General features: G+C 34.1%; 1 protein-coding gene and 1 long non-coding RNA gene across 2 annotated transcripts in view; both read right to left on the bottom strand.

The window, feature by feature from the left end:
• LOC119874292 overlaps positions 1 to 23680 on the bottom strand; it is a 399775-nt gene that overhangs the window by 102958 nt on the left and 273137 nt on the right. The window lies entirely within an intron of this gene.
• LOC119874220 overlaps positions 12884 to 23680 on the bottom strand; it is a 74299-nt gene continuing 63502 nt past the window's right edge. The window contains exon 4 of the long non-coding RNA XR_005368044.1: positions 12884 to 14042. This is a non-coding gene — a long non-coding RNA (uncharacterized LOC119874220). The remainder of the gene's footprint in view (positions 14043 to 23680) is intronic.

Here is a 23680-nt window from a genome sequence, read left to right as displayed (position 1 = left end):
AAATATGACACAAATAAGTGGAAAGATACTCCACGTTCATTCATTGGAAGAATTAATATTGTCAAAATGTCCATATTACCCAAAGCAATCCACAGATCAGTACAATCCCTATCAAAATACCAATGGCATTTTTCATAAAACTAGAACAATAGAAAATTGTATTGCACTACAAAAGACTCCAAATAGCAAAAAAAAAAAAAAAAAAAAAAAATCCTGAGAAAGAATAACGCTGTAGGTATCATAATCCCGGATACTAAGATATACTACAAAGCTGTAGTAATCAAAACAGTATGGTACTGGGATCCCTGGGGCTCAACGGTTTGGCCCTTGCCTTTGGCCCAGGGTGTGATCCTGGAGTCCCAGGATCAAGTCACACATTGGGCTCCCTGCACGGAGCCTGCTTCTCCCTCTGCCTGTGTCTCTGCCTCTCTCTCTCTCTGTGTCTCTCATGAATAAATAAATAAAATCTTTTTTTAAAAACAGTATTGTACTGACACAAAACTGACACATAGATCAATATGATAAGAAATATGGTATATATTGGTATACACACATACACACACACATGCTCACACACAGAGGAATATTAGCCATAGAAAAGGATGAGATTGTTCCATTTGAGACAATATGGATGGATCTAGAGGCTATTATACTATGCTATCGGTCAGACTGAGAAAGACAAACACCACATAATTCCACTCATAAATGGAATATAAAAAAAGAATAAACAAAAAGCAGAGCCAGAACCATAATGAGAGAGAGCAAACTAATGTTTGTCAGAGCGAAGGGGGTTAGGGCATCGGGCAAAATGTGTGAAGAGAAATGGGAGATAGAGGTCTCCAGTTATGGAATAAGTAAGTCACAGGAGTAAAAAGCAGAGCATAAGGAATACAGTCAATATTATAATAGCGATTTAATGGATTTTTTAGTAGCTATGCTTGTGTTGAACATAACAAAATGCATAAACTTGTCAACTCACTAAGCTGTACACCTAAAACTAATGTAACATTGTCAACTATACTCAAATTTTAAAAAATTTTGAAGGACTATATAGCAGGAAAAACAAATCATCTCAACTGATGCAAGAAATGGTTTTATGAAATCTAATACCCTTCCATGATAGATACATTCAACAAACTGAGAAGAAAATTTCATGGTAAATAGAGATGATAAAGGGCATTTATAAGCAACCCATGGCCAAAATTATACTCAGTAATGAAAGGCCTAAAATTTTCCCCTTAAGGTCAACAAAATGAAGATGCGGTTTTAACCCTTTGTATTCAACACTGTACTGGATACTCTAGCCATAGTAATTAGGCATGAAAAAAAAAATCTGTCCATATTTGAAAAAAAATGAAAAAAATTATTTTTATTCACAGATAAAACTTGGCTGTAGGTTGTAAAAATCTTCTGTGCCCATGCCTGCAACCAGCCTTTGAAAGGCTAAATGGTGTACAGTTAACATTTAAACTTGTAGTAACATTGCCTTGGATGAGAGGAAAAGGATACTAAAATATATCTTTGATTTCTCTCTGCTTCTTACGATGCTGAAACTTCCATCTCATTGTACACTTAAAAATAAAAATAAGGCTACACTCAATACAAAGGCCAACTCTAACTTTTTCAAGAATGCAAAATGAGAACTAACTTCCTCAATTCCCAGAAGCCAAGATTGTGTAGAGACCAGTGAACCTTTGTCAATCTTCCCACAAGACATCAAGCGCCCTTGATCCTTGGATGCCTGCTGGAAGAGTCTCTAGGGCTCCCTTTGGGTGACTGTTTTTATCTACCAAAAAGCTTATTACAAGAGAGAAATCCATTTAGCCTCTCTCTATGGTGGCAAGGAGAGGAGGGAAATTTATATGAGTGTGAGTGTGTGTGTGTGTGTGTGTGTGTGTATGTAAGTAATGTATAACTTGTGTAGGCATGAATAATATATACTTATTTCCTATATTATCCAGGAAATTTATAACTTTCTCAGCAACCTTGAATGAGGTATTATTATTTTTGCTTTATAAAATAGAAAACTGGGGATTCAAAATAACTTGCTAAATGCAGAGTACACAGAGGACTATACAAGTATTTGGATTCACACTATGTGCCGTATATCCTGTATTCTTTCCATTCTACCACACTCTACCAGTGTGGCCATCACTTTAAAAAAAAGAAAAGAAAGATAAATAAAGAAAAAGCAGGTATAGCAGGTTTAAGATTAAGAAACAGTTAACAGCTTTTTAAAATTTGGATCCATGAAATAAATTATATGACATTTCTTAATAAACTCCTTTAATCTGCTAGTCAAAACATGTAATATCAACCCATTTTCCACTATGTTTGAACGACAATTTATTCATGTTAAACAGGAGGTATGTTTTATCCCCTGCTCCTTTCCCAGATATAAGAGATGATCACATATATGTGCTATTTAGATACTCTTCTCAACAGAGATACAAAGGCAATTAAACTGAGCTTATTAATTTTACAGTTTTGTTTGCAGCCTCAAAAGCAACAAGGCTACATGTGTAACCCCCTTTTTATGGAATCTTACTGAGATCGATACAGTAAATCTCCCACACACTAAGACTAATTTATTGAGCTATAAACCATGGTGCAATCACTTTTGTGCTGTTGTTCATTCACACACAAGAATAAAGTTATAGATACCACTTAGATAAAAATACTGACACCAAGGAATATTTTGTGTTTATTTTAGATTAAGACCTACTGAACATTGACGTATACACATACATATACACACTTTATCAGTAATGTTCTCATTTTATTTGATGATGATTCTGTTTAACAATAATAAACAGTCTGAAAGAAACCAGTCTGAGAATATAGGGTATCAGCTGTTAAGAACAAATCTATGTTTTACACTTAAAGCCAAACCATAAAAAAAACACATTGTATATTTGACTGCAGCAAGTGAATACAAGGCTAAAATGGGTAACATGCATTTAAAATTCCTTACTATAGGTACAGCATGTGCACCTGTAGAAACATTACTGAGTAACTATCCTGTATTACAGGTACACTGTGTACTAGAACTCTGAAAAATAATAAGGAAAAAAAGTATGATCTTTTAATAGACTTTGTAGCTAAAAGGGAAAACAAACTCACCTAATTGAAATAGATGACTGTAACTGCATTTGCAGACATATTTGACACCTCATATCCACATAAATTCATTCATTTAGACTTCATCATTAACTGAACCCACAGCTAGGTATGGGGAGAAACAGGTGAATAGGAGAGATATCTGCCTACATGTCTAATGTGTCTTAATGCATAAATCTTTAAGGGCATATATGTATACCAAAAAGCCAGAGATGAACAAGCATAAAGAGTGATGAAGGAGGTGCTAAGGATGTAGTAGTGACCCACTAACCCTCAGTATACAGTGATCTCTACTAAACTAATAATAATAATTCCTATATTTTCATGTAGTTTCAATGAGGCACACTATTAATCACACCTTTCATCTCTACTCATAATTCCAGATCTTTGATCTCAGAGCACTATACTGCTGCCATCCAAATTTGTTTTAGCAACCCAGTGTGGAAAGACAGCAACTAGCACCTAACTTTGGCTGATCAGCTACTTCTGGCCTCCCTGACAACATCTTTGCACACATAAAACCATGCTTCCTACTCCTATTTAGTATCTTGATATCTCTTATTGCTCAGGGACCCTGTGAATAATACAAAGGGAGTTTACATTTGCCAGCCATCCTTGCAGTAGAGGGGGCCATGTAACTGAGTTATGTGGCCAGTGATTATGAATGGAAGTGCTGTATGAATGCCACTTTAATCTCTGACCCCCAGAGCAGGCTGCACAAGGCACCATCCTCTCTTTCTCTATCTACTGCCCATGGGACAGCAAGATGCACTTGTACCTACATGTTGAAGATTATAGCATTATTACAACAGGGGAAGCCCCTGAATCCTTAAATGACCACATGGTACAAAACCTTCTGTACGTTTCTCATCATGGACTAGAAAGAAAGAATTCCTAAATGCTTAATAACCAATATGGTATCCCCACTTTTTGAAAGTTCACATTATACCACTTTGCTTTTATAAAATACCTACATCTAAGTACCTGTTTTCACTAATCAAAAGGAATCCAAAGGAGATTTTTCACTTTTATGAAAAAAGGTGAAAATCCAAAATAGTGTTAAGTGTTTGTTTTGCAGCAGTTATAGAGTCAGTGTGTACAAGAGTGGCCCCATCAAGCTCTTTCCCTAGAAACCAATCTTAGCATCTTAGCATCAAGCCACTATAGCTTTGAACCGTGTTTGTGAGCATCTGTGCTTTGTCTCAATTTATTTTGTGCACCTATTAGCAAGATGTGTTGTAAGGTTATTACAAAAGGCTGAGAGATTATTTTTGGGGTCTAGGAATGCTCAAATATTTTTCATATAAACTAATGGTAATTATTTCTTTACTTCATACCATTTTGGCTCAAGAAAGTCTTCATAGGGACACTCTAATTTCACGTAGCAGGGAATCCTGCATTATGTTATGCTTGTCTGAAGAATTGAGAGAATAGAACTCCAATAAAAAAATATGCAAAAACAAAAACAAAAAAAATCTTGCCGTTCTGGGCATGTAAAGAGAGTAGGGACTGAAAATAGAAATAAGACATAACTGATTGGTCAAAGGAAACATAATTTGAAAGCTAGCACTCTTTCTTTTAAGCACAACTGTTCTTTTCTAAATCCACATTATTGCTTATGTAATTCTATACCACCCCCACCACCATGATATCACTATCAACCATACCTCCAGCCCCTGTCCTAGCTCCTGGACTGCTCTCCACTGTTTTTGTTAATTTATGTCCTTCCAGACGCAATTCTCAAATTGTCTGCACAAGAAATCTTATCCAGGTAACATCTCTATCCTTTGATCACTGCTTCTCTGAATCCCCTGGCATCTACACATACTTCATTAGAGTGAGACAATTATTTGTCAAGTGTTTGATTTCCCTGTGAGTACTTCAAAGGCAGGAATCACCATTTTTGGCATCGCTAACACAGTCCAGAACTGTGCCGAGAGTATATACTTATATATATTTGTTAAATCCTTTTTTAATAACTGACATCACAAACTTTTTTCAAACTTTTATTTTTGTTTTTCCAATACAATTTCAAGCTGCTTTGAAGTCAGATTTGCATTATGTACTCTTTTCCCTCATAAGCCTACTTCTGTGTCATGCAGTAAGCAGATAACCAAATATACTATTAAGCAATCATTTCACTCTATATGTTTTTCCAAATGCTTAAAGTATAGTTAGAAAATTAAAGGCTATTTGAGAAAAAAAGAAAACTTTATATATTCTATAGTTATTTTTTACTTTCCCTCTAATTCTAATTAGAGGAAGCCTCTAATTCTTGGGCCATGGGTAGAAGGGAAATGTCAGAAATCTTCAGGAATAGGTACTGAAAGAGTATTTCTAAAAATGTTCCATTATTCAACATAGAAAATTAAAATAAACAACAGGCATCCTTCCCATTTCTAATGGGTGTGTAGTTAACCTTCTACCAGAAAGCTATCACTCTAGAAAAAATATATTTCCCATTACTTCTAATACTAGTCATTTCTCCTTATATTACCCCTTATTTGCCTACCACATAGGCATTACCATTCATTGCTAAGATTATCCTATTATGAGAAAAAAATGTACCTCAACCTACTTTAGTGTATGCTTCTTAAGATCATCTATTTAATTTATTATTCTTTGCTGCCTTATCTTCCTTCTGGTTTTAATTTGGATTCCTATATAGATATGTCCATAGAAAAAGGCTACTCATGGATAGATTGGTATTCCAATATATATGATGGTATCTTGCTCATTTATCCTAACAAATTGACATTCCAGGATATTTGTTAATAATTATGAAATTTATTAAATGTACTTTTGCACAAAGACTGCGCCACTGGCTGCATGATGACTATGTGGATCATGGTTAACTGGACAAGATAATACCACCCAATAAAGAGCATCATGTTGGCCATCCAAAGTTTCTCTTGGGATGTCTACCATATTGTGTACTTTACATCTATTAAGCACCTGATAATCTACTCATTTCAGGTCTTATCTGCTGAAGTAGTAGTTTAACTATATAATATTTATGATTCCCCTTGAACCTGAGAATCCATGGCTCTAAGGTATAAGTACCTCCAAAAAAGAGTATAGTTTATTCCTGTGTATCTCTATTGTGGACTGAATGTTTGCATCTCCCTAAAATTCATATGTTGAAAATCTAATCCCAAATGTTATGGTGTGAGGAGGTAGGGCCTCTGGGAAGTGATTAGGTCATGAGGATGGAATCCCTATGTATGGGATTAGTGCATTATAAAGGAACCCCAGAGAACTCTCTTCCCTCTTCCACCATGTGAAGACACAAGATGATGGCCATCTATAAATCAGATATTGGGCCCTTATACGACACCAAATCTGCCAGCACATTGATCTTAGGCTTCTCAAACCCCAGACCTGTAAGAAATAAATTTCTGTTGCATATAAGCCACCCAGTCTATAGTCTTTTTGTTATAGCTACCCAAATAGACTAAGACAATCCCTACTGTCCAACATAGTTCGAGACAAAGTAGGTAACCAAAATGAATATGTTGGACTGTTTATTGATTTACTGTAGGCTTCAAATTTATTGTTTCCCCTTTATCTTAATTAGTTATGCAGAGTTATGGAGACTAGAAGTGGTAGAAAGGGAGAAATATGCTCAATAGAAGAACTATGATGTGTCAGGCATTGAAGCGAGTACTACATCCTAACAACCATGGAAGTAGGTGTTATTTTATTTCCATTTTACAAATGAAGAATTTATAGTTCAGAGCAATTATTTGTTCAGTATGACAATGGCAGGATTATATAATTGGTAGGATTTGAATTCAAGATTTTCTGCTTATCCTACTGTCACCTTCTACCAGCCTCCACATAGTTTAACACCAGCCCATTACAGAATTCCTGTACAAAATAAACACAGTTAAATATTTACAAGATTAATGACTCCACTGTTGTTCTCTGAACTAACAGGAACTATAACAAGCAGTGACTACGTGGGACTTTGTCGCTTCTCTTACTCCTTCCCACCCACCCTCCATATTTCTGCTAAAATTTTGAGTCAATTGTTTAGAAGGCCTACTTCAGAAGTTTTGTGTTATAACTGTACCTATCTTACCTATTTAAAAGAGTCAAATTGTACTCCTTTGTTTTCTCTGGGTTAGAAAAAGATAAAGTGGGAAAAAAGAAAATTTTTTTTTTAAATAATCAAATATAATTTTACTGGAAGAGGCCAATAAGGCTAAAGAACACCAGGGAGAAAAGATCCTAGTAGTTATGAGGTTGAAAAGAGGAATCTGGATCTTTCAGGAGATGTCATTTGAGTTAGAAGATATGCATTGTGTAATATATGCCCTCTCTTTTGATTTTTCCAAATTCTACTCTATTCATTAAAGTTTATGTATAAGTGGAGTTTTATTCTGAAGATACTCAAAAAGGACAAGATAACTAATAACAACATTAAATCAAGAGGCATTCAAATTTTAGTAAAAGAAATTCAACACTTAAAAAATCCTAGTATATGGTTGTCAAGTAAATATTGAAGTTTATTTAAAATTAGTAGCCTCTCTGAGATATTGACATGACCCAGGTAGGCCCTGACAAAAATTTTCTAAACTGTGAGAAATTGCCTTAAAAGTGTAGCTGACAGCTTCATCAACACACTCATCTGAATCTAGAATTTTGGTACTAATTATAATTTAAAGCAGCATGTATCGGAAAAGGTTAGATTTGTGAGCTTCATTTTGTATTTCAATACTGAATACAAATCAACAAATTCACTATTTACATGAAACAAATAAAAATATATTTTAATGCTATTATTTTTGACATTGCCTATCTTTCATATATATTTGATTTAAGATTATAACTTTCTTTTTTTTTAAGATTTTATTTATTTATTCATGAGAGACACAGAGAGAGAGAGAGAGAGAGAGAGAGAGGCAGAAACACAGGTAGAGGCAAAAGCAGGCTTCCTGTGGCAACCCCGATGCGGGATTTGATCCTAGGACTAGGATCACACCCTGAACCAAAGGCAGATGCACAATCACTGAGCCGCCCAAGTGCCCCACTGACTTGGTAGTTTATTATTTATTTATTTTTTAATAATAAATTTATTTTTTATTGCTGTTCAATTTGCCAACATACAGAATAACACCCAGTGCTCATCTCGTCAAGTGCCCCCCTCAGTGCCCGTCACCCATTCACTCCCACCCCCCACCCTCCCCTCCTTCCACCACCCCTAGTTCATTTCCCAGAGTTAGGAGTCTTCATGTTCTGTCTCCCTTTCTGATATTTCCTACCCATTTCTTCTCCCTTCCCTTATATTCCCTTTCACTATTATTATATTCCCCAAATAAATGAGACCATATAATGTTTGTCCTTCTCCGATTGACTTATTTCACTCAGCATAATACCCTCCAGTTCCATCCACGTTGAAGCAAATGGTGGGTATTTGTCATTTCTAATGGCTGAGTAATATTCCATTGTATACATAAACCACATCTTTTTTATCCATTCATCTTTCAAAAAAAAAGAATTATAACTTTTTTTGCTAAAATATCTTTGTTTTCTTAGATAATAGAGATCTTTACTCATTCCAAAAAAAGTAGTTATTGAATCTAGTATAACATGATAAGCACTAAATCCTGTATATTCAGGATGATCAAAGCAAATATTTGATGAGTTTCAACCTCAGGAGAATACATAGTTTATCAGGGGAAGTCAGATACTTTTTAAGTTACACAAACAATTTCATAATTTCAACATGTGATGCTGTTGGTTATTTCAACATCCTTACTTAGCAATAAGTTAATAATCCTACATTGATGTCCTAATTTTTTTTCTGGCCCATGAAGTATAGAAATTTGAAAACCACTGGAATCAGGGTATAAAAACAGGTCAAGAAACTGGAGTAAAAGGGCAGTGTTCATCATAAGGGAATGGAGGAAATAGCATTTACAAAGCAAGAATGTTATAATCAGAGTAGATATATTTGTGGTTTAAGATCTGCATAGCAGAGCAGTTTGGCAGTGATAATCCTTTTAGTATGAAACTAAGTAAATAAGCTGCTGAAGCACATGAAGATGACTAGATTTGCTGTGGACTTAGGCGCCAAAGGTGTCACATGTATTATCATTACAACAGATAGATGAGACATACTACAATTATCATTCTACAGGTGAAGGAAATAAGGCACAAAGAGATTAAGAAAATTGCCCAAGGTCACATAGCTAGAAGTGATTCAACCCCATCTCTATTCCCCAATCAGTCCTTCAATTTCCATGCTCTATAGCCTCCAATGAAAAAGGTCATTAGAATAATGGAAACCAAAGCACAGTAAGGCTAGGGAAATAGATGGGTCATCAGCATCCTACTGGATGGCTGGAAGAAGACTGTGAACCAACTTACAAGATCCCCAATTAAATATCAGTTAATATACAGGTGGCTTTTGGAGTGTGTCAGACACTAGTAACCAATACAGCCTGAATATAAATCAGAGCACCCTAGGAAACAATGGTATATTTTCCTAGGATCCAGTGAGGTTAATTTTTTTCTTTTTGCTACCCAGAAGTAATTAAATTCAGCAGCCTAGCACCCCCAGGAAATATTATTCAAAATGCCGTTTCATGGGAATTTGCTCTACAATAGTAATCCCACATTTGTAAAAATTAGACTCATTATTTATTTCACCTCTATTATCAAATAGAAAAGCCTCTCATTTTCCACCTCTATCAACAAGCTGGTAGGGCTCTATTACTTTTGGATATTTTTAAACCTAGCACTATCACTTTGGTCACTCTATCATGGGACATGGTATCTAGAATCAACTGAGATGTAGAGTAATGAACACATAAATCACTTTGTAATCATCAAATTGAATAAATATTTGTGATTTTTTGATGTCCAAAAGCCAATCAAGGTATCACTTTTAAATGTGTATCTATTAATTATTAATTAAACACTGTAATCTTTATTAATAAATTTTACTAAAAATGATATATGCCTCTTCTCATTAACCCTCATGAAGCTACAACCAAACTTCTTCTGTTCACCATCACCACCTTCTACTTTTACCACATTTCTTACATGAGTTCAACATAGAAAGCAAGTTTAAAATTCTCCTCAACAAAAGGCATCATTGGAATAATGTTTTTTTATCAATATTATTTAGATTTTGTTTTAGTGCTGAGAATACTGAGGAAATTTACTTTTGTTAATTAATTTCTGCCTAATATGCAAAACAACTTAACTTCATAATTATAATTTAACAATTTTCCTCACCAATTTCATCTATTTATCCTCTCATAGTCATACACATTTTTAATTACATACATAGGTATTTTTAAATTTTTCATGAAATATAATACTTATATAATAGAAGTTTATAAATGGCTGAATTTTTATAAAGCAAAGCCCAACCTTCTAGATCAAGAAACAAAACATAAATATCACCATTTGAAAAACTCCTTTTGAAATAATACATCTAGACAATGATCATCAATGACTGCTAACCTTACTGAAAGAGAGACAAGCAGATTCTACATTCTTTCTAACAGGAGTAAACAACCCATCTGTATTCTCCCCACACACACACCTCCCCAGCCCATGGAGCCTAAACCAAATCAAATCTCTAATTTTTTTTATAAATATATTTTTTACTGGTGTTCAATCTGCCAACATATAGAATAACACCCAGTGCTCATCCCGTCAAGTGCCCACCTCAGTGCCCGTCACCCAGTCACCACCTCCCCCTCCCCCCGCCCACCTCCCCTTCCACCACCCCTAGTTCGTTTCCCAGAGTTAGGAGTCTGTCATGTTCTATCTCCCTTTCTGATACTTCCCACTCATTTTTTCTCCTTTCCCCTTTATCCTCTTTCACTATTTTTTCATATTCTCTAATTTTAACTTCCAGTTTACAGGAAATACAGGAGACAGAGGAACATTTAACAACAAGAGGGAGAAGCAATTAACAAATACCAAGACTAGAAAACTCTATAGGGCAAATAAACTAGTACTAGTTTCTTCAAACAACAACAAAAGAAAAAGAAAGAGAATGAGAGCTTAAAGATGAAAAGAATTTAAACTGTAGAATAACGATGTACTTTTTCATCCAAAACAGGATATTTTAGAGAGGTAAAAGGGATATCATTGAAATGGAACTTTGGAGAATCTAGAATGTACAGTCACACCACTCAAGAGGCATAGCAGTCAAATAAAAGGTTAGCCATTTTGTGGTTCCTGATTTGAATAAATAAACTGTTAAACAATTGAGAATATCAGGGAAATTTGAATACTGATTGGATAACTGATTATCTTAAGAAATTAAATTTCTTAATGTGATAATGGTATTGTATGTTTTTTAATAATTTGTGTCTTATAAGTACATAAAAATATTTCTACATTTGAAGAGATATGATGTATAAGATTTGTTCAAAAATGATCCATGTTGTAGTTAGCCATAATGGGGTAATAAAGATGAAATAAGATGGTTCATAAATTTATAACTTATCTATTTTTTAAATCTATATTACATATATAACATTATATACTACTTTAGCATATTAATTTTACTTGCTATATTATATTTCACTGTATGACTACAACATACATACTTATCCATTCTAGGTGATTGGACAATTGAATCCTTTCCAGTTTTTGGCTATTGCAACATATTATGGGGACATGTTCATATATTCCTATTAGATGTGTACCTTTGAATGGAATTAGTATGTCAAAGGGTATGCATATCTTCAATTTTAGTTGATGATGCCAGTTTTTCAAACTGATTGTTCAATTCATATCCTCACTAGCTGAGTATCTTAGCCTGTTTGGGCTGCTATATGAAAATAATACAGACTGTATAGCTTATAAACAACAGAAACTTAATTCTCATACTTCTGGAGGCTTGGAGTCTGAAATCAGGGTGCCAGCACAATTGGGTGAGGGCCCTCTTCATGGTTCATAACAAATACCTTCTCTTTGTATCCTCTCAGAGAGACAGAATAATGCCATTGATAAACAGTGATCCTTAATTTTGATGTTTTAGTTTGAGTTCCTCCAAAATAGCAGCAGCTAGGATCTCTCTGAGACTTCTTTTATAAGGCACTAATCCCATTTATAAGAACTCCACCCTCATAATCTCATCACTTCCCCAAACCCCCACCTCCTAATACTATCAACATTGGGAGTTAGGATTTCAATATGTGAATTTTAAGGGGGCACAAACTTCAGACCATAGCACTTGCATAGAGGAATTTTTATTGCTTGACATTTGGTATTGTCCTTATTCTAAATTTTACCCATTCTGATGGGTGTGTATTGGCATCATATGTGCTTTAATTTGGATTCAGAGTTGAGTGTCTCTTCCCTATGTTAATGGCTTGTATACAAAACAAGCCTACTTTTCTAAAATATTATTTCTCTCTTTTTATTTATAGGTTTTCTTTTTTAGATGTTAAGGATATAAGATTTATTTGATTACATTTTTGAGAGTTTCTACTCCTATTACTCTTTATTAACACCATTGGTAAGCAGTTTTTCTTAATTTTATTTTTTTAAGGTTTTATTTATTTATTCATGAGAGGCACAGAGAGAGAGAGAGACAGGCAGAGACACAGGCAGAGGGAGAAGCAGGCTCCATGCAGGGAGCCTGATGTGGGACTCAATCCCAGGACTCCAGGATCACACCCTGGGCCAAAGGCAGGCACTAAACTGCTGAGCCAACCAGGGATCCCAGTTTTTCTTAATTTTAATGTTTAGTTTTAATTTCTCCAAAAATAGATCCAAGATAGGCACTTGCATGTAGTAGTTTAATTATGAAAAGATCCTAGGTATTAGAGGTGAGGGACTAGGAAGAGTTAGGGAGGAAAGGAAAGCAAATATAAAGGTGCATTTTTACATCACACTCTAGGAAGCAGGGCTCTTTCCAGAATTGTCTGTCTGAAGGACAGGAGACTGAAGCATTTATCCCAGATCTTACCCTATTGTTTTAGGACTGTGCTTTAGTAATACCATACTCTCAGACTGTGTTTGCACATTGGCCAAGAGAATCCTTGGTATGACAAAAGGCCATGGGAAAGAAACTCTAAAACACTGTCAGAGAAGTATGAGTCATCATGGATCTATCCTTCCAGTAGATAGGTCAAGGGAATTAGAATGGCTAAAATTAGAGATGGTTCAAGGAAATTAGATATGGGTCAAGGGAAAATGATATGTGCACCAATGGCAACTGTTAAAATATAGTTCAATTTAATATTTTCCCCATGATTAAAGCATTTTGTGTGCAGTTTTTTAAAAAATCCCTATCTCAAGGTCACAATGATATTTTTCTATAGCATTGTTTAGAGTATAATTTTTTTCGCCATAACATTTAAGTATACAACCCTATTGAAGTTTATTTTTGATTAGGGTATGATGTGCAGTCAAGTTTCACTTTTTTCTATCCAATTATTTCTGTAATATATATTGAAAAGTCAAATCTTTACCCACAATGTCATCTTTGCACTAGTCAAATATACAGATATATGTGGCTCTGTGATAGACTAAAGGTGACTGCAAATTCTTAGTCACTCCTCCTATTGAGAAGTAGAATATATTTCCTGCCCCCTTCCCATCCCCCTGATCTGGGCTGGACTTGTAACCTTCTTTGACCATTAGAATGTGGCAAAAGAGCAGTTGTGTGAGTTCCAAAAGTAAACCCTTCTGCTTTTGGATATTTGGAACACACCTTCTTAGAACTCCTTAGAATCTTGAGAGAAGGCCAAACCATGTGGAAAGGCCAAACGGAGGCTTGAGATGCTGTGATCAGCAGACCTAGCTGATCTCTCAGCTAACAGCCAGCATTAACTGCTAGACTTATATGAATAATCCATCTAAGAAATTCTGTCCTCGTTGAGATTCCTGAAGACTGCAGCTTCAGCTGACATCATTTGGAGAAAAGGACCATTCTGCCGAGTCTAAAGAATCATGAGAAAAAATAAATGGTTGTTGATGTTTAAGCCACTAAGCTTTGGGATAATTTGTTATACCACAATAGAGAATGAAAACAATAGGCTTCTGGGCCTTATGTTCTGCTCCACTGGTCCATCTATCTATTCTAGCCACACAGTCTTAATTCCTATGGCTTTGGAGTAAATAATAATCTGGTAGAGCAATTCTTCCTACCCTGTTCTTCATCATTAAGACTATCTTGTCTATTCTGACAATCCATATTCTTATCTAGATTTTAAAATTTGCTTTTCTTTCAAGTCTCAAAAATTACCTGTTGGGCTTTTGAATTGAATTGCATTGAATACATAAATAAATTTGAAGAGAATTTATATCTTTATAATATTGAATATTTCAATTATAATATTTCAGTAACATAGTTCTCCATTTATTTAGGTCTTCTTGAGCATCTCCCAATAACATTTTATAGCTTTTTGTATAAGTCTTTTACATTTTTGCTAGATATGTGTCTAATTATATAATATTTTTATGTTATTGAAAGATGTGTTATAAATTGCATTTTACCTCATTGTTACTGGTACATAGAACTAAATTGATTTTTATATTTTTCTTATATTCAACCACCTTATTAAATTTGCATATTAATCCTAAAATCCTAAAAATATTTGATATGTACCCAACCATATCATATTTAATAGAACTTTTATTTATTCCTTTAAAGGCTTATTTCCTTTTTCCTTATGTTTTCTTAAATTTCTTATTACAAGTAAAAAAGTAAAACACTAAGTAGCATTCTTTTTTCACTCTTTGATCTCAGACAAAACAATTTTAACATTTCACCAGTAGGTATGATTTTCCTGTAGATTTTTTGAAAACATCTTATATCAGATTAAGGAAATTCTCTTTCCTCCAATTTTGCTAAGACTATATATTATGAATAGATAGTGAATGTTTTTGCTTATTTTACTGAGGTAGCCATGCAATTTTTCTTTTTTAATGTAGCAAATCATATTTATTAATTTTCAAACATTAAACCAACCCTGTATTCTTAAAATAAAACCTACTGGGTTCTGATATGTCATCTTTTATATATAATATATAATATATATAATATATAAATTTTATATGTAATATAATATAATATATATATATTGCTGGATTAAATTTACTAATATTTCCTTTAAGATGAATAATATTGTGGTTACACTTATAATAATGTGTTTATTAGCCTCTGGTATTAAGGTAGAAGATATTTTGGCATGTGCTTCTGGCTTCAAGTATTTCTGTTGAGAAGCCAGATGCCAATCAAACTAATGCTTCTTTGGAGCAATTACCTAAAAAAAAAAAAAAATGCTTTAAAGCATAAAAAAGCTATCACAAAATCTAGGACTGGAAGACATTTGGGTGAACCAGACATTTTGGACTCATTCCCCTTAGGACATCTATAAATTTGCAGCATAAGCCACGAGATACTGAAAAGATGCAAACAGTGATACTCTGATGCTCTAGAGTTTTCTGAAGTCTAAGAGATCTGGAAAAACAAAAATTGAAGTGTGGGATTACCAAAGCAGCCAGGACTTACTGGTCTAAGATTCCGGAGAAATAAGAACTGCAAAGAAATGAGCCTATGCGGGGGTAGTTCATATTCACAAATGAACCAACATGATACACCACATTAATAAAAGAAAGGATAGGAACTATACGATCCTCTCAATAGATGCAGAAAAAGCATTTGACAAATACAGCATCCATTCTTGATTAAAAAAAAAAAAACCTTCAACAAAGTAGGTATAGAAGGAACAAATCTCAACATAATAAAGCCATATATGAAAGAACCACAGCTAATATATTCAATGGGGAAAACCTGAGAACTTTTCCTCTATGGTCAGGAACAAAACAGAATTGTCCATTCTCACTATTACTATTTAACATGTTACTGGAAGTCTTAGCATCAGCAATTAGACAACAAAAAGAAATAAAAGGCATTCAAACCAGCAAGGAAGAGGTCAAACTTTCACTATTGCAGATGGCATGATACTCTATATAGAACCAAAAAGGAAAAAAAAAAAAAAAAAAAAAAAAAAAAAACCAAAAAGGTTCCACCAAAAAATTGCTAGAACTAATACATGAATTCATCAAAGTCAAAGGATATAAAATCAATGTACAGAAATCTGTTGCATTTCAATACACCAATAATGAAGCAGCAGGAAAAAAAGATCAAGGAATTGATCCCATTTACAATTGCACCAAAAACAGTAAGAAACTTAGGAATAAGCCTAGCCAAAAAGGTAAAATATCTGTACTCTGAAAACTATAGAACACTTATGAAAGAAACCAAGGAGGACACAAAGAAATAGGAAAAACGTCCATGCTCATGGATTGGAAGAACAAAAATTGTTAAAATGTCAATACTACCCAAAACAATCTATACATTTAATGCAATCTCTATCAAAATATCACCAGTATTTTTCACAGAACTAGAACAATCCTGAAATTTGTATAGAACCACAAAAAGATTCTGAATAGCCAAAGCAATCCTGAAAAAGAAACGGACAGCTGAAGGCATTACAACTCCAGACTTCATACTATATTACAAAGCTGTAGTCATCAAGACAGTATGGTACTGGCACAAAGATGGACACACAGATCAATGGAACAGAAAAAAAAAACCATAAATGGACCCGCAACAATACGGTCAACTTATGTTCAGCAAAGCAGAAAAAATACCCACTGGAAAAAGAGTCTCTTCAACAAATAATGTTGGGAAAACTGGATAGAAACATGTAGAATGAAACTGGACCGCTTTCTTATTCCACACACAAATATAAATTCAAAATTGATGACTGACCATCAAAATCCTAGAGGAGAACACAGACAACAATCTCTTTGATCTTAGCTGCAGCGACTTCTTACTAGACACATCGCAGTGGCAATGGAAATAAAAGCAAAAATGAACTATTGGAACTTAAGATAAAAAGCTTCTGCACAGTGAAGGAAACAATCAACAAAACTAAAATGCAGCTTATGGAATTGGAAAAGATATTTGCAAATGATATACCTGATAAAGGGTTAGCATCCAAAATCTATAAAGAACTTATCAAATTCAACACCCAAAAAAATAAATAAATAATCCAGTTAAGAATGAGCAGCAGGTATGAATAGACATTTCTCTAAAGAAGACGTCCAGAAGGCTAATAGACATATGAAAAGATGATCAACATCACTCATAATAAGGGAAATATAAATCAAAACCATAATGAGGTACCACTTCACACCTGTCAGAATGGCTAAAATGAACAATACAGGAAACAACAGATGTTGTCAAGGATGCAGAGAAAGAGGAGCCCTCTTATACTCTAGGTGAGAATGTAAACTGGTGCAGACACTCTGGAAACCAGTATGGAAGTTCCTCAAAAAGTTAAAAATAGAACTACTCCATGATTCAGCAATTGCACTACTAGGTATTTACCCAAAGGATACAAAAATAAGGACTTGAAGAGTACATGCACTCTGATATTTATAGCAGCATTATCAACAATACCCAAACCCTGGAAAAAGGCCAAGTGTCCATTGACTGATGAATGGATAAAGATGTGGTGTTTATGTGTGTAGATATCATGGAATATTACTCAGCCACCAAAAAGAATGAAATCTTGCCATTTGCAACAGTGTGGATGGAGCTAGGGTGCACTCTGCTAAGCAAAATAAGTCAGTTAGAAAAAGAAAAATACGGGCAGCCCCAGTGGCTCAGCGGTTTAGCACCGCCTGCAGCCCAGGGTGTGATCCTGGAGAACCGGGATCGAGTCCCACGTCGGGCTCCCTGCATGGAGCCTGCTTCTCCCTCTTCCTGTGTCTCTGCCTTTCTCTCTCTCCTCTCTGTGTATTCTCATGAATAAATAAATAAAATTTTTAAAAAAGAAAAAAGAAAAATACTATATGATTTCACTCATGTGGAATTTAGAAAATAAAATAGATGAACATGAAGAGGAAAAAAGAGAGAGAGAGAAAGTGAAGGAAGCAAACCATAAAAGACTCTCAATGATAGAAAGCAAACAGGGTTGGTGTAGGGGGATGTGTGGGGGATGGGCTAAATTGGTGATGGGTATTAAGGAGGACACCTGTTATGAGCCCTGAGTGTTATATTTAAGTGATGAATCACTAAATTCTACTATTGAAACCAATAGTACACTATATGTTAACTGACTAGAATTTAAGTAAAAATTGGAGGAAAAATCAAATAAAAAATAAATTTGAAACTCCCTTCTCTGGGAGAGTTTTATGGCCATGGGGAAAAAAATTAAAAATGAGCCCAACATTTTGCACTCTTTTTCAACTTGATGCACTTGGTGAACCTTGAGTTCAAATCATTATCTGACCTCTATCTTTTCTATACCTCTTTTCAAATCACTCTTTCCCTATGCTCCATGGAAGATGGCTCCCATGTACCCATCTCTTCCTTCTCTCTTTGGTTTCCTGAATGCACTGTTCTCTTACACACAAAATTATTTATTCTGTTCTAGTGACCTGGAATTATTTCCTCCTTCCTCCCACAGAACCATCTCCAGAGGCATACAAGAACTGCAGGGACAGATCTGAGACCCTAGCAAAAGGGCGAATTGACAGAAGACTTCTAAGGGCACTGTGAAGGAAACAAGTAGGGAAAATGAGAAAACCAGGTCTCTTATATGGTAATTATCTGTGGCTTGATAAGTGACTTAATGAGAAGAATAAATATATATTTGTATTATCTTATGGATTCCAAGGATATGCATGAACAATTAATGGTATAACTTTCTAATAATGCACTACACTCTTTATATCTACACTCTTTCCCAGGTATTATAGGCATAACTAAGACCTTAAAAAATCCCTATGCCCTGGCTCAAATGGCCTTCTTGATAGATCCCCTATCACTATTACTTCCAAATTAGGTCTGTCGTCTAGTAACAGAAAGACTTTCTTAGTATTGAATTCATCACATTTATCTTACTTTGTAATTTTATACATATCAGTGTTATTATCTGGTTACTGTGTCTTTCTATCACTAGGTTGCTCATAAAGTAAGACCCATGTGGTTTCTCTCCATCATTGTATTCACAGTGCTTAGTATTGTGCAAGACACCTACTAGATACTCAACTATCTTTTGAATAGATTATGAATAAAGGTAATATGGAAATTGAACATGAGTCCAGAGAGGAAATTGGAGTTTGTCTTGACAAAATGACAGTATCCACAGAGTTATAGGCCTAGCTAAGGAAATTTGTTTCAAATATTGTAGCCTAAACACAAGGACAGGTGCTAGTTCCAAAATGATTAAAATAATTATAGTCAAGTTTTATATAATTTTAACAACTTATTAAATAAGCCACCTAGAGAGTCTTTCATTTAATAGACAATTACTTAATGCCTATCTTATACAGTCTAAAGAAAACTTCATCTATTTCTTCAAGGTCTTCACAAGCAAGAAAAAAATAAATAATACACTCCAGTGTGATAGGAGGAAATGATGGTACATAGTAAATGGGAAAAAGCTTGACCTTTAGATTTTTATGGTTCTGGATTCATATCCCTCTTCACTTTCTTACTATCTGTGACACTGGCACAGTTATTTAACACTTCTGAGTCTCTCATATAAGTGATAATAGTATCTCCTTCATGGTGTTGTTGTATTGATGACTTGAAGAAATGCATGTAATCTTAGTACAGAGTGGGCATATAATAAACACTGGGCAGATGACATTCAGAAGAGAAAGAATATGAACTTTGGAATAAGAAGTTAGCACCCTTGCTTGAACAGTTGCAAATGAGTGACCAAAAGAAAGCTACTTCACCCTTCATGACACTTGATCCTCTTCTCAATAAAATAAACATAATAATATTAAGTTATCCTGCAATTAAAATTTATAGAGTCACCATTTATAAAGTTCTCACGACATTTCATGGTAGAGAGTAAGCATTCAATAAATGAGAAATAAGAAAAGGAGGAAGCGGAGGATGAGGAAAAGGAAAGAAAGGAGGAGGAAAAGATGTTAGGGTTGAGGTACCATATGTTCATACACAATGGAAATATATAGCAATTTTTAAAAATGTGTATCCACAACTCAGGCAAAAGATTGAATTGAATATATTGAGCTAGACCAACAAAACAAATGCATTCTTGTTATTCTTTCAGTACATAATATTTTCTCCAAACTATCACAATTTATAATTACATTTTTGTTTACTAGAATGTTGTCTTCTTCCCCAGTTGATTTCCATGATGGAAGAGCTATAACTGTTTTATTGCTCAATGTAGAACACATAGTCAGGACTCAGCAAGTACTATTAACTTCGAGTTATAAACTGAAAACCTCTATGTACAAAGAAAGATCAGTTGTCAGGTGCTCTTAGCTGGGAAAAAAAAAGAATCATAATAAGAAAACTTAAATTTAAATTCAGAAATGGATGGAGTCCCATAAGTTGTCCCAATGATTTGGACTTAATGAAACTGGTGAAAATATTTTTAAAATGCAATTAAAATGATATTCCCATGAGCTGATGCCAATATAAGTAGCAAATACCTGTTAACCTCATTGTCTGATGTGTACTAGATGAACAATAAATATTATTTAATTAAAGATAAATTCATGAAATCTATCGTGTATAGTGATTTTATTAAATATCTTTTTTAAGACTGTCTGTAAGTCATACAAAATATTTAAAAGTATATCATCAAGCCAAGGAAAATATAACAGAGGATGAAGTAGAGAAAAATACAATGATTATAAGTATTGTCACACATAGTATCAATTGCAAAGTTCAATTTGTCTTATAGTCACTTATCACAATAACAACAACAACAAAAATTTAAGTCAGGTATCCTTAGGAGATTTTTCAATAGAGATTATTGGTGCAAAACAACATATACTCTTCAATGGAGATAGTGGTAAAAACCAAGTGAAAAATAGCATGACAAAAATTAAAGGAAAGAAAGGAGAAAGAAGAAAGAAGAAAGAAAAAGAAAAAGAAAGAAAGAAAGAAAGAAGAAAGGAAGGAAGGAAGGAAGGAAGGAAGGAAGGAAGGAAGGAAGGAAAGAAAGAAAGAAAGAAAGAAAGAAAGAAAGAAAGAAAGAAAGAAAGAAAGAGAAGGAAGGAAGGAAGGAAGGAAGGAAGGAAGGAAGGAAGGAAAGAAAGGAAAGAAAGAAAGAAAGAAAGAAAGAAAGAAAGAAAGAAAGAAAGAAGAAGAAGAAGAAGAAGAAGAAGAAGAAGAAGAAGAAGAAGAAGAAGAAGAAAGAAAGAAAGAAGAAAGAAAGAATAGCCCAGAGAATAAAATATACAAATGTTAATTTATAGGAGATGAGGCTAATCAATGTAACTTTTATCAAACAGCACATATCCTGTCAACTAAAAAAGAAAAGCTACACTATTTTGGCTAGAGAACCAACAAAATGGTTTTAAAAAAGAAAGTTTTTGAATCAATGAATTAGATCATGTAATACATGCAGAATTCCATACTTTAAGAGTATGGAAAAACACAAATACAATCTCCATAAAGTAATTAAATAGATATAATAAAATACTTTATTTTAAATTACTAAATCAATATCTGATCAAACTACAAAATAATTGAAGAAAAGAATTTTATAAGGGAACTTTTGGATTATCCAATATAACCTTCTCCATATAGAGATTAAGAAATCTGTAGGCAAATAGGTAAAAAAAAAGAAAAAGAAAAAGAAAAAAATGGATAGGGTGCCATAGAAGGGAGGGGTCTTTTAGGATGTTATAAGTTGCCTAGAGCAATTAGAGTTTTGAAATAACCCAATAAAAATAAACAGAGAAGAAAACATATAGAAATATATTTTGGCATTAGGATTCATGACTTTTATTAATAAATTAGATATGGGAGGAAGGTGTAAAGAAAAAAGTCAAGGATAAGTTCACAACTGGTTAGATGACATTAGTCATTTCCCCCACAATGGAGGAAAATTGAATATATGACTCTAGAGCACATAGAAACTGTCAGGGTAGGGGATTCAAATTTAAGCTCCATCAACATCTCTTCTTTTCTTTTTTTTAAGAAGACACTATTTTTTTCTTTCTTTTCTTTTTTAAATGTTTATTTAACATACATTTATTTTAGAGAGAAAGAGAGTGAGCGAATAGGGAGAGGGGCAGAGGGAGAGAAAATCCTGAAGGAGACTCCCTGCTGAATGGGGAGCCCAATGTGCGGCTCAAACCCAGGACCCTGAGATCATGACCTGAGCCAAAATCAAGAGTTGGCAGCTTAACTGACTCAGCCACCCAGGCACCCCTAAGATTTTATTTTTTTAAGTAATCTCTACCCGCAAGGTGGGGCTTGAATTCACACCACCAAGATCAAGAGTTGCACACTCCACTAAGTGAGTCAGCCAGGAATCCCATGTTCTATCAATATATATTTTAAATAGTGTTTGAGTTTCCTGGGAAGAAAGTATAAAAAAGGAACACATTTCTAAAACCAGATCCAGAGGAATTCCTACATTTAGTGTTAGGATAGGAGTGAAATAACCAGTAAAAAGAAGGAGAAAGAAGTAGAAGAAAATAAGAATCATCTCTTGAAGCTTCTTGCAGGAGAAGGGTCCATTTTTAAAAGGAAGGAGTGGTCAATTTTGCCAAATGAGGTCTGAAATATGCTACGCTCATTCCCACATTCCACAAACAATTCCTTCTTCCAGTTTTAGTCTCAGACTGAAGATTAAAACAAACATCTAAGAATTACCTCCAATTTCCTATCAGAAGAGTAAAAAACATTCAGGCCTACATATAAAAGGACAAAGTCAATGAATAAAAATGTGCCAATTTTCAGATATGGAATAATTTATATTTAATGAACATTTTACTACATACCAAAGTAAATCACAAAGAGATGAGATAGCTAAATATTTTTAAAGTAATTGCTAGAAAATGACAAGAAAAGAGTATAGAATATGAGATCTATGAAAGAATAACTTTTTCATCTTTGAAGCAAAGAAGAAATAGGAATGGAAAAGACACACTGATTTTAAAACACAATCACTTAAGATTTCCAATCAGGGAAAAATCGTAACTCTAATGAAAAGCAAATGTAAGAGAAAATGTCCTCAAGATATAATGGTTGAGGTTACTAAAGGAGTTTACTGGACCAGTCATATATAGGCAATAACCAACTCATCTTCCTCACCGCTGTCCCTGATGGATCAGGTCTCAAAGCTACCTGTAGTCAATTACAGAAAATGTAAATTCAGTCCAGTCTAATATCAAAACTCCAAACCATAAACTAATGAAATTCTTCTCTTCTCCAGTTTGGACCTACCCTCAACTCATAAACCTCCTGAATGAGGAGGTGCTCAATAGATAATGGTTTGAATTTTTAAATGCATATGATATACTAGAAATGCATATTATGTAAGCATTACATATATATGGTATGAAAGGAAGGAAGGAAGGAAGGAAGGGAGAAAAGGAAGGGAGGAGAATATTAACGTTCACAGAATATATTCTGACAATATTTATAACTTCAAGTAATGCTCACAACATACCCTAGAGTAAAAAGGGTTTTATTTTACAGTTGACAAAACTTAAGGCCAAGAATGTTTTTTTTTAAAGATTTACTTATATATTTTAGAGAGAAAGAAAGTGAATACAA

Source organism: Canis lupus, chromosome 12 (assembly GCF_011100685.1).
Source record: "Canis lupus familiaris isolate Mischka breed German Shepherd chromosome 12, alternate assembly UU_Cfam_GSD_1.0, whole genome shotgun sequence".
Classification (NCBI taxonomy): domain Eukaryota; kingdom Metazoa; phylum Chordata; class Mammalia; order Carnivora; family Canidae; genus Canis; species Canis lupus.
This window is presented reverse-complemented; position numbering and strand designations above follow the sequence as displayed.